The sequence below is a fragment of the Penaeus japonicus genome, unplaced genomic scaffold (genome assembly GCF_977035675.1).
Source record: "Penaeus japonicus unplaced genomic scaffold, GWHDUDI00000001_assembly GWHDUDI00000017, whole genome shotgun sequence".
NCBI classification, from domain to species: Eukaryota; Metazoa; Arthropoda; class Malacostraca; order Decapoda; family Penaeidae; genus Penaeus; species Penaeus japonicus.
Window position 1 is genome coordinate 29,846,203 of NW_028234419.1, and position 7,500 is coordinate 29,853,702.

The 7,500-nt window shown below is 38.8% G+C and overlaps 1 protein-coding gene across 1 annotated transcript in view; it reads right to left on the bottom strand.

The window, feature by feature from the left end:
• The window catches only part of LOC122258365 (uncharacterized), a 27,177-nt gene that overhangs the window by 16,374 nt on the left and 3,303 nt on the right, over positions 1–7,500 (bottom strand). The gene's annotated exons all lie outside the window — the stretch shown is intronic.

Here is a 7,500-nt window from a genome sequence, read left to right on the forward strand (position 1 = left end):
GGGAGGGACAAAGGGGGAGGTGATTGGGTGGGTGGGTGGGTGGGTGGGTGAGAGGATGGGTGGGTGGGTGGGCGGGTGGAGGACATGGGATTGATGATTGGGTGTGTGGGTGGGTGGGTGTGAGGGTGTATGGGTGGGTGAGAGGGTGGGTGGGTGAGAGGGTGGGTGGCTGGGTGTGTGGGTGGGTGGCTGGGTGAGAGGGTGGGTGGATGGAGGACATGGGATTGATGATTGGGTGGGTGGGTGGGTGGGTGGGCGGGTGAGAAGTTGGGTGGGTGAGAGGGTGGTTGGGCGGGTGGAGGACATGGGATTGATGATTGGGTGTGTGTGTGGGTGGGTGGGCTTGTGGGCGGGAGGATGAGAGGGTGGGTGGGTGTGTGGGTTGGTGAGAGGGTGGGTGGGCGGAGGAAGACATGGGATTGATGCCGTGAAGGTCTAAGCTGTTGGGAGGTTCGGTTGGTCGTTGATGTCGAGGGATTGGGAGCTGTGTGGTCAGTGTGGTTGTTGGGAATAGTGTTGTTGTTTGTTCTTTGTTGTTATTTGTTCTTTGTGTTTGTCGCTGTTTGTGTTTGTCGCCTTTTTTTGCAGGTCTTTTTTTCCTAGTATGCTTTTGTTGTTCTTGTTTTTGTTTTGTAATTGTTGCTGTCAATTTTCTTTTTGATTATCGTTATTATTATTGTTATCATTATTATCATTTTTATTATTGTTATCATTATTATTAGCATCGTTATTATTATCATTATTTTCATTGACATTATAATTATCATCATTATAATTTTCATCATAATCATTAATATCATTATCATTGCGATATACTATCATTCTTGATATCATCATAATCATGATCATCATTTTTAATATTCCCATCCATAATGATTATCATTATCATTATCATTACTATTATTATCATTATGATCGTTATCATCACTATCATCATTATTATTATCTTTATCATGACTACTATTATCAATATCATTATCCCTATCATTATTATCATTATTATTATCGTTATCCTCCTCCTCCTCCTTTTCTTCCTCCTCCTCTTCCTCCTCCTCTTCCTCCTCATCCCCCTCCTCATCCTCATTATTACTATCTATTACTACAACTATTATCATTATTATTATCATTATTATTATTATTGTTACTATTATTATTATTATCATTATTATTATTATTACTATTATCATTACTATCTACAACTACTATCATTATTATTATTATCATCATTATTATTGTTATTACTATTATTATTATTACCATCACTATCCTTATCATTACTATCTTCTACTTTTATTATTGATAATACTAAATGAGACGGCCGGGCGTCCTAGACTAGTCCTGAGACCTCGTTATCTCGAACCACCTCGAATGTAAACAATACTATAAGTTTCCCTGTTCAGGCAACAGATGGCGTTGCACACCTCTAGTAAATTAAGAACTAGATGAATACCCCTTTATATCAACAATATTTTTTAATTCAGCTCTTATTCAGCATTCCTATATATGAAACGACATGTTCCTATATTTCTACTAATTACGAAATGTTACACAATTCTTAAAATTTTACGCAAGTTTGAACGGCATTTGTCTTACGCAAATCTACTGTCTTTTTTTTTTCTTTTTTTTTTAACTGTCATTTCGAGCCTCGTGGCGAACCGAACCGAGTGTTACACGTGCCGAGTGTGACTACGGATACGACCTGTTTATAGAAGGAAATATCAAACTTGTGCGTTATTCAAGTGATCCTGGTGTCAATTTAAATAGTTTACAGTGCCGTAATAGGAGCGACGAGTGCACGAGAGACGCCCGAAGTGACAAATTAGAAGGTAAGCTAATTACGTAAGGGGAAGGGGGCTTCACACCGATAGGGAATGCCCCAGGGGGAGGGGAGATGAATACCCCCAGGAGAAGGGGATAAGAAATGTCCCAGGGGAAGGGGGTAAGGAATACCCCAGGGGAAAGGGGGAGGGGGTAAGGAATGTCCCAGGGGAAAGGGGGTAAGGAATATCTCAGGGGAGGGGGGAGGGAATGCCCCAGGGGGAAGGGGGAGGAAATGTCCCAGGGGAAGGGAGTAGGGAATGCCCCATGGGAAGGGGTCCGGAGACTTGCCTCTGTTAAGCGTTTACGAAGGATTGTGTGATTCATACGTCGTTTTTTTAAAGATTTTTGATATATGTCCAGTTTCATGCAGCCATCGACTTTCGCAAATTTAAATTTTTGTCTGTACTTTTTCTTGATGTGTTTTACGTGAATCTGCTATCGTTTTCTACCGCAAATGACTGTTTCTGGAATTGTTAAAGTCACGATTGTAGGGGAAAGTATGAAGTATATCAGGGAAATTACAAGCTTTTATGTAATATATATGCAATACAAGCGCGTAATAAACAACAAAACCGTTAAAAATGGCCGTGTCTACCTTTAATCAAGATCTACGTACCGAAGCGCCGACTTTTAAAATTCGAAGGGAACACTTTCGGCAAACCCGGTGGTAATACACTTAAAAACTCCACTTAATTAAAAGCCCCTGGACCCCCGTGGTTTTTAAATATTGCGTTCTAATCATGTGTCCCACCTAACGCCCTAGCCAAGGGGGTTCTGTCTGTCCCCTGGACCCCCGGGGGAGAGAGGACCTTGCATGATGATAGATATTGCCTCATTGTTTATACGTTTGTTTCAGCATGTAATTTGCTGTCAGAAAACCACATACCTTCGTACAGAGAAAAAGCGATATTACACCTTTTTTTCGGCTCCGGCGATTTCGTCTCGATTGCTTCCATCAAAAATGCACAATTTCAACACTTGGGGCAATTTATGGGCTCTGATATTACACCGAGACGGATACTGATGTCCCTTTTTTTCCATTTTTTCCATAATATTGATCGGAGAATAACAAAAAGATTCTCACCGGCGCTACTCAAGGAATGGCGACCGAGGAACTGTCAAATCGCCCGGTAGCGAATACGCACGTCCACAGTTTAATATAAATGATTTTTAAAAAATCATATAATCGTGAAAGGAAAGAAACTTTCAACCAGAATTGATGGGTTTTTTTCAATGGCGTAGTAATACACGAACTAGTTGACATGCCGCAGAAATGAGTTACGCGGTCAATGTAGGCTTGACATCGTACTATAAACATCGTGAGTGACTTCGAAGAAAAAGTATTGCTTCTTTATGAACAATTTGCGAAGGAAGCGCTCTGAATGAAAATTGTCATATAATTTCCGTTCTAGCCGACTACATGTACCATTTTCCTTGTATCTTAAAGCTGTTCAAAACTTAACCAGATTTTTTGGGGTCGAGTTTGGCGGTTTTTTTTGTGTCTTCTCCCCTTTCAATACCCGATTACTTATGGGTCTCCTAAGTTTGTTGGAAAATAGAAAAAAATCACTCAAAATAGATTATATCATCATTATTATCGCCATTATTATTATTATGACTATAATCATTGTTATTATTATCCCTACTATGATTATTATTTGTTGTATCCTTATCCCCATTATCATTATTGTTCGGATTAAGATTATTAATTTAAGATTATAATATAAAAAAAATTATCCCTCCTACTATCATCATTTTGATCATTATCATTATTTCAACATTATTCATTTTCACAATCAATCACATATCCACGATCATTAACAACTGCAGCACAATTATCTATATATTCCTAAAAAAAAAATCCTCGAACACGTCCTTTGAAGCTGCATCTCCGCCCATCCACCGAGTCAACTGTCAACTGTCAGGTGTCAAGTGTCACGCTCCTTTGTTCTATAGTCAATGCCATTCGTTCTCTCGTTCCTTACGCCGGGGAAATAATTACAACCTAGTCAACATGGCACTCAAAACGCCTTTGGTAAATGATTGGTTGTTTAGATTTTTTTTCTGTCGAGATTTATATTGGTTGGTAATAAGGTGTTGGAATTATTAGGAAAAATCGTCTTAAAGAAAACAAAAATAGATGTATTTATGTGTGTGTGTGTGTGTGTGTGTGTGTGCGTGCGTGCATGCACCGTAGATACGCCTGTGTATCTATTAATTCATCGATTTTATATATAAGGTTTCAATGACGAAATACATACATACCGACGGTCCCATACCAACCGTTAGACATACTGATTATCAAGGGAATCTCTTTGAACTCAGGATATACAAACTTGAAGTTCAGTAATGATCAAGATTTACATATTTCATGATAATAGACTTCGGATGTGTTCCTAGAACTACATCTCCAAGGTAGCCACCCGACAAAGGATACCTCTACACACACCGCTACATCAAAGGGGTTTTCCTGGTCCGTCTCCCGTTCCAGTGGTAAATAATGGCTTCACGAGAGGTGTAACAACAGGTAAACAAATACCCGATTTGAGTATATCTATTTCAGTGACGCGGGATAAACAGCTGGGTGATGTTCATAATTTTGAGGTTAATCGTTGAACTTTCTATGGTTGATGTTTATAATTCTGAGGTTTATTGTTGAATCTTCCGTGGATGATGCTCATAATTCTGAGGTTTATCGTTGAATCTTCCGTGGATGATGCTCATAATTCTGAGGTTTATTGTTGAATCTTCCATGGGTGATGCTCATAATTCTGAGGTTTATTGTTGAATCTTCCGTGGGTGATGCTCATAATTCTGAGGTTTATCGTTGAATCTTCCATGGGTGATGCTCATAATTCTGAGGTTTATTGTTGAATCTTCCGTGGATGATGCTCATAATTCTGAGGTTTATTGTTGAATCTTCCATAGGTGATGCTCATAATTCTGAGGTTTATTGTTGAATCTTCCATGGATGATGCTCATAATTCTGAGGTTTATAGTTGAACCTTCCATGGATGAGGCTCATAATTCTGAGGTTTATTGTTGAATCTTCCGTGGGTGATGCTCATAATTCTGAGGTTTATAGTTGAATCTTCCATGGATGAGGCTCATAATTCTGAGGTTTATTGTTGAATCTTCCGTGGGTGATGCTCATAATTCTGAGGTTTATAGTTGAATCTTCCATGGATGAGGCTCATAATTCTGAGGTTTATTGTTGAATCTTCCATGGGTGATGCTCATAATTCTGAGGTTTATTGTTGAATCTTCCATGGATGAGGCTCATAATTCTGAGGTTTATTGTTGAATCTTCCGTGGGTGATGCTCATAATTCTGAGGTTTATAGTTGAATCTTCCATGGATGAGGCTCATAATTCTGAGGTTTATTGTTGAATCTTCCATAGGTGATGCTCATAATTCTGAGGTTTATTGTTGAATCTTCCATGGATGAGGCTCATAATTCTGAGGTTTATTGTTGAATCTTCCATGGATGATGCTCATAATTCTGAGGTTTATTGTTGAATCTTCCATGGATGATGCTCATAATTCTGAGGTTTATTGTTGAACCTTCCATAGGTGATGCTCATAATTCTGAGGTTTATTGTTGAATCTTCCATGGGTGATGCTCATAATTCTGAGGTTTATTGTTGAATCTTCCGTGGGTGATGCTCATAATTCTGAGGTTTATTGTTGAATCTTCCGTGGGTGATGCTCATAATTCTGAGGTTTATAGTTGAATCTTCCATTTCTGAGGTTTATTGTTGAATCTTCCGTGGGTGATGCTCATTGAGTTTATCGTTGATGCTCATAATTCTGAGGTTTATTGTTGAATCTTCCATTCTGAGGTTTATTGTTGTCATAATTCTGAGGTTTATTGTTGAATCTTCCGTGGGTGATGCTCATGATTCTGAGGTTTATTGTTGAATCTTCCATGGGTGATGCTCATAATTCTGAGGTTTATTGTTGAATCTTCCATGGGTGATGCTCATAATTCTGAGGTTTATTGTTGAATCTTCCGTGGATGATGCTCATAATTCTGAGGTTAATAGTTGAATCTTCCGTGGATGATGCTCATAATTCTGAGGTTTATTGTTGAACATTCCATGGGTGATGCTCATGATTCTGAGGTTTATCGTTGAATCTTCCGTGGGTGATGCTCATAATTCTGAGGTTTATTGTTGAATCTTCCATGGGTGATGCTCATAATTCTGAGGTTTATTGTTGAATCTTCCATGGGTGATGCTCATAATTCTGAGGTTTATTGTTGAATCTTCCATGGGTGATGCTCATGATTCTGAGGTTTATTGTTGAATCTTCCGTGGATGATGCTCATGATTCTGAGGTTTATTGTTGAATCTTCCATGGATGATGCTCATGATTCTGAGGTTTATTGTTGAATCTTCCATGGATGATGTTCATAATTCTGAGGTTTATTGTTGAATCTTCCATGGATGATGCTCATGATTCTGAGGTTTATTGTTGAATCTTCCATGGATGATGCTCATGATTCTGAGGTTTATTGTTGAATCTTCCATGGGTGATGCTCATAATTCTGAGGTTTATTGTTGAATCTTCCGTGGGTGATGCTCATAATTCTGAGGTTTATTGTTGAACCTTCCATAGGTGATGCTCATAATTCTGAGGTTTATCGTTGAATCTTCCATGGGTGATGCTCATAATTTTGAGGTTTATCGTTGAATCTTCCATGGGTGATGCTCATGATTCTGAGGTTTATTGTTGAATCTTCCATGGATGATGCTCATGATTCTGAGGTTTATTGTTGAATCTTCCGTGGATGATGCTCATGATTCTGAGGTTTATTGTTGAATCTTCCGTGGGTGATGCTCATGATTCTGAGGTTTATTGTTGAATCTTCAGTGGGTGATGCTCATAATTCTGAGGTTTATTGTTGAATCTTCCATGGATGATGCTCATAATTCTGAGGTTTATTGTTGAATCTTCCATGGGTGATGCTCATGATTCTGAGGTTTATTGTTGAATCTTCCGTGGGTGATGCTCATAATTCTGAGGTTTATTGTTGTTCTGAGGTTTATGATGCTCATAATTCTGAGGTTTATTGTTGAACCTTCCATAGGTGATGCTCATAATTCTGAGGTTTATTGTTGAATCTTCAGTGGGTGATGCTCATAATTCTGAGGTTTATTGTTGAATCTTCAGTGGGTGATGCTCATAATTCTGAGGTTTATTGTTGAATCTTCAGTGGGTGATGCTCATAATTCTGAGGTTTATTGTTGAATCTTCCGTGGGTGATGCTCATAATTCTGAGGTTTATTGTTGAATCTTCCGTGGGTGATGCTCATAATTCTGAGGTTTATTGTTGAATCTTCCGTGGGTGATGCTCATAATTCTGAGGTTTATCGTTGAATCTTCCGTGGGTGATGCTCATAATTCTGAGGTTTATTGTTGAATCTTCCATGGGTGATGCTCATAATTCTGAGGTTTATTGTTGAACCTTCCATAGGTGATGCTCATAATTCTGAGGTTTATTGTTGAATCTTCCATGGGTGATGCTCATAATTCTGAGGTTTATTGTTGAACCTTCCATGGGTGATGCTCATAATTCTGAGGTTTATTGTTGAACCTTCCATAGGTGATGCTCATAATTCTGAGGTTTATTGTTGAATCTTCCATGAATGATGCTCATGATTCTGAGGTTTATTG